At 32.9% G+C, this 12793-nt stretch overlaps 1 protein-coding gene across 5 annotated transcripts in view; it reads right to left on the bottom strand.

Annotated features, from left to right (window-relative positions):
* LOC127850131 (uncharacterized) overlaps nt 1-1632 on the bottom strand; it is a 108764-nt gene extending 107132 nt beyond the window's left edge. For 2 of the 5 annotated variants that reach the window (XM_052382927.1, XM_052382926.1), the window contains exon 1: nt 415-1630. The gene's annotated coding sequence lies outside the window, so the exon portion shown is untranslated. Of the gene's footprint in view, nt 1-414 lie in introns of all 5 variants that reach the window. The other 3 variants (XM_052382924.1, XM_052382925.1, XM_052382929.1) reach the window with 2 other exon arrangements.
* Nucleotides 1633-12793: the final 11161 nt, after the last annotated feature.

Here is a 12793-nt window from a genome sequence, read left to right as displayed (position 1 = left end):
AAAATAAGTTTGATTTCAAAACACATGCACAATTAGTTTGAAGGTAAGATGCTGTAGTTTTTAACAATATTAAAATGTTTTGCACTTTCGATAAAAATACAATCGACTTGATAGCCTGCATTATTAATTCGATGTGTTACCAAATATGTTTGTAATGTTCACCAATAGTCTACTGCCACGACGGATTTAATATAACATTTATCTCGAACAAGTGACACATGCAAATACACACAGAGAGTTAGTATAGGACAATTTCGATTTTAAAATCATTCGAAAGGAATTTCTTTGAAGTTAAGTTATATTATTGGTTGGCCATATACACTCGTACTTGATATAAACAAATAATTATTTAATATCAGACACAATTTTCTATGTACGTGAATGCAAATTAGAGATGACAGTCAATCTACTCACCGAACTAACGTACGAGAATGGAATTTTCCAGGTTTAATAATCTCGCTGTTATAAACCACTTACGTCCACGGTTAAGTCATTTAGATATATTCATTTTTTAAAAAGATATTGTGTAAACAACTTTCATTAAATAATTAAGCGTTTCATAACACAATAAAGCGCCGGCTCTATCTGCCGTCAGTTCAACTCGAAGTAGAAGTAATATTTTCAGTGGGGCATAACACGTGACGTCGATATAATCCGCAAGCCTCTTAAAATAAAACCACTGCGCAAGACCGCGACATGCTCTCATCGAAAAACGCGTGTATAGTAGGTTCTTCTGTGGCTGTGGTGTGATTCATTGATGAGTAGATATAAGCCTCGCTCTAGGAAAACAGGGCTTATCGCGCTTAGGCTGATCAGGGACGAAACATTCCGCCTTTCGAGACTTCCTATAAACAAAGAAAATACACAAAAGTGGACTGCACTGCCTGATCAGGGACGACACTTAACTTAGGGATGCATTAAGCACCGTTTTCCCAGAGCGAGACTGGATTGTATGTTATAGAACTGATAGTGTTTAAAATCAAGTGCAATCGCATTCCACTTAGTTGCAATTCACCTGATAAAGGAGAAGATTGAAAATTAATCATTATGATATGTAATCGCATAACATTAACATTCTTTAGACCTTAAGAACTAAACACATGATACAGAAAATAAAACATTTAGTTGAAAAAATAGGAAATATCAAACTTAAAATTCGCTTAAAATATCCTGCGGATTTTCCTGTGAAAGCCGATATATCATGAATTGCTTTGATTACAGAATAACTTCATTATTTATTGCAGAATATCCCCATGATTGTTTTTGCAGAATAACTCCAAGATGAGATGTATTTCAGATTAACAGCATGAGGAATCTCAAAATAACCTTTAATTTTAAATTATCTTTAATTTCCTTCAAATTCAACAAAAATCAGGATTCGGGTGGTGTTAAAATGAGAATTAATTAACGCAATTTTATAATTTTACTTATGCAGTTGCATTATAAAACTATTTAAATCCACATAACTTCTATATAATTTGCATCCAATTGCATCTGCACGTTAGGTTAATAACGCAAATTGGAAATAACTTCCTTTATTGATGTATGACAAGCATTGGAAAATAATGATAGCAATTGTGTATGCAGCATTATTCAAGTAATATACGGCCATTTATGGAATATGAGATAAGAAAAGCACATTAATTTATTCTTATACACTGTTGTTTATTACTAAAATGTCAGTCAATAACAAATACTTTGCCCAGCATAATGTGGGGATTGTTTAAAAATGTTGAATAAGTGTATACATTGAATCTTCTAGGAAACTATTAAACCATTGATGGGTTTTCATACTCAAAATACTTTTTCCAAGTATTAAGTCATAATGATGGTACTATTTAGTTAAGTGTGTTTCAGAAATCAATTAGTTTCAGACGATAACATCTCAATCTGAATAGACAAGCAAGCCTAAAATTTTCCTTGTTGAGGAGAATGCTCCTAATTATTGACTAGTGGCTGGATTGTTCTTTATTGAACCACTCAAACGTTGGTCTGTATTGAACCACTCAAACAATATCTACAAAACATCCTTCTCCAGTCTAAAGGTTAAATTATTAAAAGAGGTTTCTTAAAGAGACCATAGCAAAATATTCACTTGAGTTTGTATAGATTGATTTATATTTAGCTTTAATGTTCCATGTAAAAGAAAAAATGTTCATCAGACTGAAGTCTGCAAAGCTAAATGTCCAATATTCCTACGGAAAAATAAGAAAACAATTGTTGGAAAATAAAATAAAGAAGATATCCAATAAGTTATGAAAAATAATCCATTCAATTGATTCTACAATAATCTTTATTATGTGTTGATTTCAGTTCATATCATACAGAACTAGATATATATATATATATATATATATATATATATATATATATATATATATATATATATATATATATATTTCAGTTCATATCATACAGAACTAGATATATATATATATATATATATATATATATATATATATATATATATATATATATATATATATATATATATATATATATATATATATATATATATATATATATAAACAACGGTAAGCTTGTCAAACAGCCGATATTATGCTAAAAATAATTTTACAAACAACTTCTATCTATTTTGTTTGATCATCTATACATATTGATTCTTCAGCTGTTAACGTTGGAGTGAAAATTCCAACGCATTAAAAGGATAGTTTAGTACACAAATTAAAGGACATATACATAATATACATTTTACAAGAGAAGCTAGAAAAATTTCATTTAAACTGATGTCCCATGCTACATGTTTGGAAACAAACAACCAATATTATATTTTAAAAATGGCAAAAACACAAAGCGCCATAACTCAGCAAAAATGTATGGCTGTCAAAATTCCGTTCTTTACGATCATACACACATTACGTTTAATAATAAATACGTCTGTACTCGGACCTTACAAGGCAGCTAGATGGATCATCCCGGATTTTTTCATCTTCCCTGATCGTCACGATCTTACTTCGCAAAACTGCCGTGTTAGCCCCCCCCCGTCGCCCCATGATATTACCGGACGATAAAGTACCTACAAGGATCAACACGGATACACGGTTCACATGTATGATTGTGCCGGATACGATCCGTATTGATCCGGCATCTATATGGGACTGTGGCTTTAAGGTTGTTAATACAAAGGGTAATATATACGGCATATAAAACAAATTTAGCCTATGTAGAAGTCCATTGAAATAATGCAGCATGTGTAGCATATTGAAGAAGCATACCGCTTATTTATCATACTTCGCCTATTAACCCTTTCAGTGAGGGAACCGAATTTTGAAGGCCTTTGCAAACAGTTTGGATCCTGATGAGACGCCACAGAACGTGGCGTCTCATCAGGATCCAAACTGTTTGCTATTCTGATAGTATTCTTTGAAAAAAATCGAAGAAAATGCTAATTTTAGAAATTCAGCAGACGACATTTTAGCAGAAGACAAGTTACCCAGCATGCAAAGGGTTAAAATACTATTAAGCATATACGCATTATTATTAACTATGATGAAATATACAACATATTTAGCCCATACGGTTTATTAAACGCTTTATTTAGGATACTTATCATATTTTGCATATTAAAAGTAGGATGAAACAAACAGCCTATTAATTATTATAAGCCTATTAAGCATCCTATTTAGCATATTAAACCTATTAAGCTAGTTTAAACAAAATGGTACAATATATGGAATAATACATGTAACACACTTAGCCTATTTAGCAGGTTATTTACACGCCGTGTTCGTTATTTCCAGTGTGTGGGTATGCACTTTTAATGGCCCCTTTTTGACACAAAAGAGTAATTTTCCGATAGTGACCTATTGCACGCAGACCATCCCTCGGCTGCCGGACTGGTTTACCTCGTTATTGGCCGCGGTTTTAGTTAGTTAAGGCGTCATTAGGTGTACAAGACGCCGCGTTCTTTTTTCCAGTACATGGGTGGACACTTTCAATGGACCCTTTCATACAAACAAGAGTTATCCCCCAGTATCGTTCTATTGCACACAGACGTCTCGTCGGCTGCCAGTCGGGTTTACACCTATAACTGACGTCTCGTCGGCTGCCAGTCGGGCTAATATATCTTAGGGCAGAGGATTTTATTTGGGTGAGGGTCATGCATGAACATACATGCCGATGTTGTTATAATCAGTGGAAATAGTTGGTTGGAGGCTCCGATTATATATTATATTAAAGTCATCCCTATTCTGTCACAAGATACACATATACACAGGCATCGATAGCTAAAATGAGTTAACATTTGTGTAAAGTGCAGATACAGTATCAAACCTTTGTCCATTGCCTTTAATTAGGGATGTTGTTTCGACGACATTTATCGTTTGTATTTTGTAAGTTTAACCTTGTAGGGCTTGATTATTTGGTCTGTCAGGGTTATCTTTGACATAAAGACATGGTTTGTACACTTAGGCAACTTATTTAAAAATCAAGTACTCATTGGCAATATTGTGCCGTATACAAACAATTGTCAAATAGTTTACCCACCACGAAGAGCGTTCTCATTCTACTACTTATGATCAAAACGGCGTTTACACATATATATTCTTAACTGATTTACTAACATACGCACATTTAAATTACACGTCATAGATGTGTGAAAGTGAATGGGCCTTTCCTGGGAAAAAACACTAGGTCTTGAAACCAAAACCATAACTATTTGTTATTGTTCGCTCTCAACAACGAGATTATACTGTGCTCTTGATATGTACTGTTACTGAGAATTATTTTAGATTGGTGTCGGTATCATGTCAAGTTTTTAACCCAGTAAACACACACTATTTGAAACTGTGTAGTCTTTTTTTCAAGTTAAAATAACAATTGTTAACGTTTTTATTATTCATAAATGCTTAATTCAAAACGATATTGTTCCTTTCGATAAGTTAACCCTTTAAGCGTTGGAACCGAATTTTAAAGGCCTTTGCAAACAGTTTGGATCCAGATCATCAGGATCCAAACTGTTTGCTATTGTGATAGTATTCTTTGAAAAAAAATCGAATAAAATGTTAATTTTAGACATTCAGCAGACGACATTTTAGCAGAAGACAAATTTCCCAGCATGCAAAGGGTTAATACCGAAGTAAATTGGACCAACATACACGTCTAACATAATTGTATTGGCAAATAGGAATTGATCGTTTACACCGAGGCATGCGAGGCATTAAAATATAATGATAACAATGGAGTATGAAGTCATATGTATGTACTTCTTGTCATAGATCTGTGGGTGGGCGAAAGTGCGCAACAATCAGCAGTGAATCATTTCAATCTTCAAAAATCACTCGTGAACATGACAGGCGGTTTCATAAAGGAAACAGATCCTTAAGCACATAATCACATGATGGCATTGTTTAGTTTTCCTGCGTGCTCGAGAAATCGCTTACTTGCACTTTCAGACTTAACATTAACAATAGACCAGCCGCCTGATATCTTCCTCATTACGGAGAACACTCAGAGCTCTAATGTAGCTTTTGAAGTGTTCAATCATGTGTCATTTAAACGCGTGTTCACCTTCTACGAAACGGCCATCCTCACTGATAAGTGTTAGATTTTAATAAAAGTACTAACAGTACTGGTGTGACGATGCTTTTGTAGAGGATGGATAAAAAAACAAACAATTTAAGTTTATCTACATCACCACAATTGTGTATGTGGGTACACAAATTTGGGTACGAACACAATTTGGGCACGAAAATTTTGGGTACGAACAAATTATGCCCGAACAAAATTTGTGTACGAAAACAATTTGGATACGAAATATTTTTTGGGTACGAACAAAATTTGGAACGAAAAAGTTTGGGGAAGAAAAAAATATTTGGTACGAAAAATTTGGGTACGAAAAAACAATTGGGTACGATACAAATTGGGTGCGAACAATTTTGGGTACGAAACAAAAATTTGGGGGTACGGGAAATAGTTCCCGTGGGGAACTAGACACATTCAGCGAAACTCGGAGGCGGTTTACATTCTCGATCGAATCTTTAAATAACTAATTTGGGGTTTTTCCAGCGTCACAGCGTTTGAAGTTCCACCTTGCAGTTTCGTGTCTGGTTCCTGTCCCAAACCTCTTGATAAATTTGAAAGAGGACGGGAACCAAGCTGCCTTTACCTTTTGTCAAAGATAATTAGCGAGGTATGACGATTTAGAAAATCTAGCTAGCTCAATTGGATTGGCTCGGTCTTTTATATAGGTCGCCATTGTGAAGAATTTTTTCATGGTATGATAACTTAGACGAGCTGCTTCGCTAAAACAGCATCGTCAAAAACGATATTTTCAAGAAATGAACGCAACTATATTCAACTTTATGTCTGAAAGTTAAGATTTATAATTTATTGTTAAGCACGTTTTTATACATTGTATCAATTTTTTATTGAATGTGTTTCTTATTGATATCTTAGATACAATAAAACATATAATAAAGTAGTTTTCTATAGTGAACATATACTTTATGAACTTTGTTTGAATAATAAATCCAAGACGTCTGTCCGTCGGTCATTTCGAATTTTGTCAAACTCGAAATTATGTCAAACATATGTATCACTTCTAATTTGTTTAAAGGTTGCCTAACTTAAACACAATTGACCAAGTCCAGAATGGCTGGGTGCCGGGTCAATCTCAAAGTTTAATAAGAAAACATACATTTATATGGAATGGACGTAGGCAAAAACTGTCAAAGTATCTAACTGATGTATTGGAAGTGAAAGGCTAACAGGTTAACACACTGAGTCATGTAATCGCTAAAACCTCACTACCAAAAATGAAAGATGCATGCAATATCAAGGACAAAAAGAAAAGCAGATAAAGCAAGGATTGATAGAAAACAGCTTTGTGCGTATTTATCAAACTTTCTTCCCAAAATGAAATACAGAATTGCGGAAACTTAATTTAGGAAAACAAGCTGTTAAAGGGGCCTTTTCACAGATTTTGGCATTTTTAACTTATTCATTAAATGCTTTATATTGATAATTGTAAACATTGGATCGTAAAAGCTCCAGTAAAAAATCAAGAATAAAATTAAAAAAAGGAAAAGGACATTGCCCGGAGCAGGTTTCGAACCAGTGACCCCTGGAGTCATGCCAGAGTCCTGATGTAAAAACGCCTTAGCCTACTGAGCTATTCCGCCGAGTACACATACTCGACGTATTTTATACCTTATATAAGCAATCTTCGTAGTTTCACAAAATTATACGACAAAAACAGAACTCTCCAAATTATTCAATCGTTTCGCGTTGCAACGCTTTATAATTTTTAGGTTTTAAAATCGTCAAAAGATGCATATAATGGCTATATTAGACCATGGTAAATGTTCAGTATTACTGTTTCCTCACAAATATCATAACTAAAACGAAAATTTGCGAATCTGAAACAACTTTTTTCAATTTTGTCCATTTACCAAAGCGTGAAAAGATCCCTTTAAAGATAAATGCAAATTATATTCAAATGATTCAACAGTGCTTGAAATTATGTGCTGCTCATAAAACAATATCATATAGAGACAAAAATGTCAAACACGGCAATGCGTTTGTGTCATTGTTTGCATTAATAGTTAACATTCGAACAAGCAAATCTGAAAATGTTTCTGAGACAAATAAACCGACTTGACCAAACTTATGCATGCCTCAATTATAGAGGAGCTGCCCACCAATATCATCGAATTTTTTCCACAGATCTTGCACTGCAATCAAAGCATGTATAACTCTGCATGAATTACAATCGATACTGATATTTCATTGACACTGTGCGCAGACGCACCTTATAAGAACATTATATACAAATATCAAATTGGGATCGTATGTTGATATATGATGGTAGTGATGATGATAATGATGATTATGCGCTGCTACTGCTGCTAATTCTGATGATGATTATGATGATGATGCGCAGGCAGAGATGCAGGGGGATGATGATGATGATGATTATGATGATTATGATGATGATGGTGATGATACTGATGATGATGATGATGATGATGATGATAATGATGATGATGATGATAATAATAATAATAATAATAATAATAATAATATGATGATGATGATGATGATAATGATGATAAAGATGATGATGATGACGATGATGAAGAAGAAGAAGAAGAAGAAGATGATGATGATGTTGATGATTATGATTATGATGATGATGATGATGATGATGATGTGTAATCAACACGTATTTGTTTATGCAGAACATAAAACAATTGTTATTTCCAATAACTAATGTTGTGAACTAACCTTTACCATATAATGGGATTTCACGTTATCATCTTATTGACTTCCACTTCACCATATAATTGACTATCACTTTACTATTTTATTGACTTCCGCTTAAAAATATTAATGACGACTCTCAATACATATATGTGAACTCTGATTATTTTTTTCTTAATACACTGTATATCCAATTTATTTTTAAGATTCCTTTACGCTTAAACAAAACTTAGAAAGTTCATGCATTAAACATACTATTGACTAATGAAATGAAAGTGAATGGGGCACATGAGTGTTGTCGCCACCACATACACGCATAAAAACATTTTTTTTTCATTATGTGATTATTTTCATGTAAAACATGTTCCTTATCCAATGAAATCATTAACCAACGCATAATTATTCCAACAGATTCAGACTATTTTTACACTAATAGATCATTGTTAAACAGTCAGACACCAAGACGATGTATTCATATTCCTAGTCGAATGTCAGGTATTTGTTGGTAATTCTGTTTGTGTTCATTACAAATACATTTAGCATTTGTTTTCAATTTTTACACAGATCCTTGAATTTAGCAGAAAACCAATATTTTGCATAAACGACAGTTACAGTTTGTCTATTGAGCATAATGAAGCATGAACAGTGTTCCGCATGATTTAAAAGAAATTAATATGTATATTGTTTCGATTGAGTTTAAAAACATATACAGAATGTGTTTAAATTATATTTGAATAATTGTTAGAGTGGGTCAAGCAGGTATATGTTAATACTATGTTTAAATATATACCGAATAGTTTGCGTGTGTATTCATAAGAAACGATCAACATTAGTCGGTAATTATATACAAAACAACAACAAGAACGGATTAAAGATAACACAACAAACTATTTATTTCAAGACCATAACATATCGGGTAATCTTTTTTATCCATACTGTATGCGTTGAAATCTTAATAATTTGGTTGAAATATTAAAAATAACAACACTGTCCTGGTTAGTATCCTTATTTGTAGTTAACATATCATGTTTGCTTGTGGTTTGTTTAGATAATGTTTTTTATCTACACGAAATTAAAAGATTTCGAAGTTCAAGTCAATATTGTTTGTTTGTTATCGACAATAAATGGCTCTGAAACTATTAAGGCTCATAAAATGATAATATCATGGGGTAAAAATAACGTTTTCAATGTCTGTCAGTTTGAATCACTAGTTTGTTTCAATTTATATTGAACAATTTGAAGACAACAATGGGGATCTTTAAAACGTGGGATATTGGGCGCAAACATAATAAAAGATAATGTTCAATACTCAATAGAGGAACGTAGGAAATATTATCAAAAGGGATGTTTACACTTATATTTATTTTAAGCCGGAGAAAAAATGCAAGTCAGCTGAGAAGATAAAATAAGTCTGAAATCCAAGTTACGTGACATATGATTAGATCCCTATTGCTAGCGTCCCATTTACCTTTAGGGATATCTAAGACGCAGCCAATAAAATTACCAAACATGTAAGAATCTAGACATTAACTAAACACATTAAATAAGTAGCGGTATAACTTACCAACATCAATAAAAAAACCTCATAATTCTATAAGCATAAATTAGAACAGTCACCTCATGCCTGAATTATTTTCAGAGGGCAAGGGCATTTCAGTTTTAAGAACTAATAAGCAACAATTTAATATTTCTACGAATTAAGTTCCGTCTTGATACCTCATATAAGTATCAAAATAGTCCCTTTACACATTTCTACAAGATAATTCCGAGGATTATAATTTTGAAATTATGAAAGCACGGATTTCAGTAATGCGTGCTGCACTAATATCTACCAATGACATTTTAAGTTGAATACTTGTATAAGGTGCATGATATGTCCAATTTAAAATAAAACAATAGCAGTTTTTAAGATATGTTCTTAGGAGAAATCTGACAGGCAAGAAGACAATTGTAAAAATTGTAAGTTTCTTTGTTAACAATATTTTCAACGGGGGAATACTTACTTTTTCATATCATTTTCTTTATTTGTATATGGTTTCATTATTGCATGCGTTTTATATGTATATTGGTGCTTTAACACTATATTAAACTTAAATAAATTATATTCAATATCAATTTTGAGTAAACGTAAAATAAATAAAGTCAGTAAGAATATCCACAGGTTGTATACCGTGTCGTTGGAACAATAAGCCAAATTTATCAATAATCCATTCACATAACAAAACATCCTAGTAAATTGTTGAAGAGTTTTCCCGAAAGAATTGTTTAGTAGATTGTTTTATTTTTTTTATATTTTAGTTAACAATTGTTAATTGACTGCATTTTAACAATATAGTATTTCTGATAGGGCACACGAGTTTTTTTTGGTCTCATTCATATTTGCCTCGCCATATGTAACATTACAACTTTATGACTTGTTGGCAGATGGGACGAATGTCAATATCAAAAGCAAATACATAAAGCCATAAATTATAACGAGATTGCCATAGTAGCCTTAATACGTTCACCTGAGTTAAAGGTACCCAATTATGCAAGACTCGATCTGGAGCTCATTTTTTACCACACTCGACCAATATTCAGGGCCTAAAGTAACAATCATGCTCAAAAATATAGAATATTTCGTTTAATAAAGCTAACCCATAAAAAATCAATGTTCCTTTTAGCAAAATGTAAAATTTCAACGTTTGATATTGTCTAGTAGAATTGATTTAACGAGATACAAAATACTCGTTTTTATTTTTTGTGGCCACAAATAATTCCATTTATATCTCCCGTGAAATATCCGAACATTAACGGGCGAACACGAGATTGGATACGGTAAGCGTCGGAAGAATGACGCAGGTCTCATGAATAATCATTCTTTGAAATCAAAATGAATTCTGGGTAACTGGAACTTAGCGAATGCGAAAATGGCTTGTATAAAATATGAAAATGAACGCAACCCGAATGAATCCGATCCTGACTCGAAAGCGAAAGTAGATTACATCGTGGAACGATATTTAGATATTAAGATGCTTAAAACTTGCCGAATGCTTGTAATATAACGTTTTACATCAATGTTACTTGTTTTTAGGGTCTTCCTATTGTAATTAACCATCGTATGGTACTACTTGTTGGCGAATGTTTTTATATAGCATAATACAGTAGCCGTATGTATTGGTGAGCGTGATAGTGACTTTAATATCATCAGATAAACAAAATGACCACGTTCCTTCAGATTACGTCATTAATGTGACTTTTCGAGTGACATCAAGGCTCTTTTTTTGAGAGTGGTTTCAAATTTGTTTGTTAGATTTGACCCGGTGACCTTGGTGTCCGACATCTTTGGCTAATAATCAACATTAATGTAGATATTTTCAATAGAAATATTCTGACTACGTTTTATAAAAATTGGGTCATGAATGTAACTTCTAGAGTGGTTTTAAGCTGTTTCTTACATGTGACCTTGTGACCTAGTGTTTTGACGAAAGTGACTCCTAGATCACTCACCGATATGGTCTGTTCTGATGGTTAGGCAACATATATTGCACCTGGAGTTTTCAGTAGCTTTTTTTTATACTAAATTTGAACTAATTATTTTTTATCACTTGTGACACAGTGTTATGTTCTAAGCAAGTTTCATCAAGACTGGACAATAACCATCACATGTAGAATGTTCACGAGCTTTTTCTGAAATTACTTTGTAACACGATTTTGACCCCATGCGACCGGGTTTTGATACGTAATTAGGACGAATAATCTGAGAAAGTCTCATAAAGATTCGTTAATACATGTGCCATTCAGAGGGTTCACACAATACCTTTTCTCCAATAATTTATTTTTAATATATTCACATCTTAAGTAAAATTAGTTTTTTTCATTTTGTGTTATTGAGCTTTTTTAAACATTAATTGAAGTATTACATAAAACAATAGACAATCATGACTTATTGCCATTCTATAACATAATATTTGTGCAAAACAAGACGATGCATTGGTTATGTACGTGTCTATATTTCACGGAAATACGATCGATATCTGCCTTAACTTTCGAAACATAAAGAATATGTTAGGATTTTCCCGATATGCAGTCATGTACCATACCTCGCCGTTTTCCTTTGGATCCCCATTTCCGAACTAGTTCGTGACAATCAGCACCAGCGCCTCGTTCTCCAACGCCGTGACGTCATTCTCATGCATGTTATACACCTTTTAAACATATTGGATGCACACATGACACAAATAGGTAACGTAATTGATACGGTGATATAGTACTGCTTGCTTTCAATTCATATTGAGAGGCTATAGACTTCCACCAAAAATAGGTGACAGCCCTTCGGAATAACCTCCCGGTATTCAGGTTATATTCATTAGCCACAGTTTATTATCACTCTTTGGTGATTTTTTTGCATTGACATTAATTACAAGTATGGTATAATGTTATAATGTAACGATTAATAACACACATTTTAATAATAATGTAAACAAGTACAATATGGTATAAAATGAAACGAACGAAATAAATCAATTCAAGACCATTTTAAATAGTGTGTGAGATTGTTAAAATGATGTTTAATAGGAAAACTTAATTG

The sequence above is a fragment of the Dreissena polymorpha genome, chromosome 11 (genome assembly GCF_020536995.1).
Source record: "Dreissena polymorpha isolate Duluth1 chromosome 11, UMN_Dpol_1.0, whole genome shotgun sequence".
Classification (NCBI taxonomy): domain Eukaryota; kingdom Metazoa; phylum Mollusca; class Bivalvia; order Myida; family Dreissenidae; genus Dreissena; species Dreissena polymorpha.
This window is presented reverse-complemented; position numbering and strand designations above follow the sequence as displayed.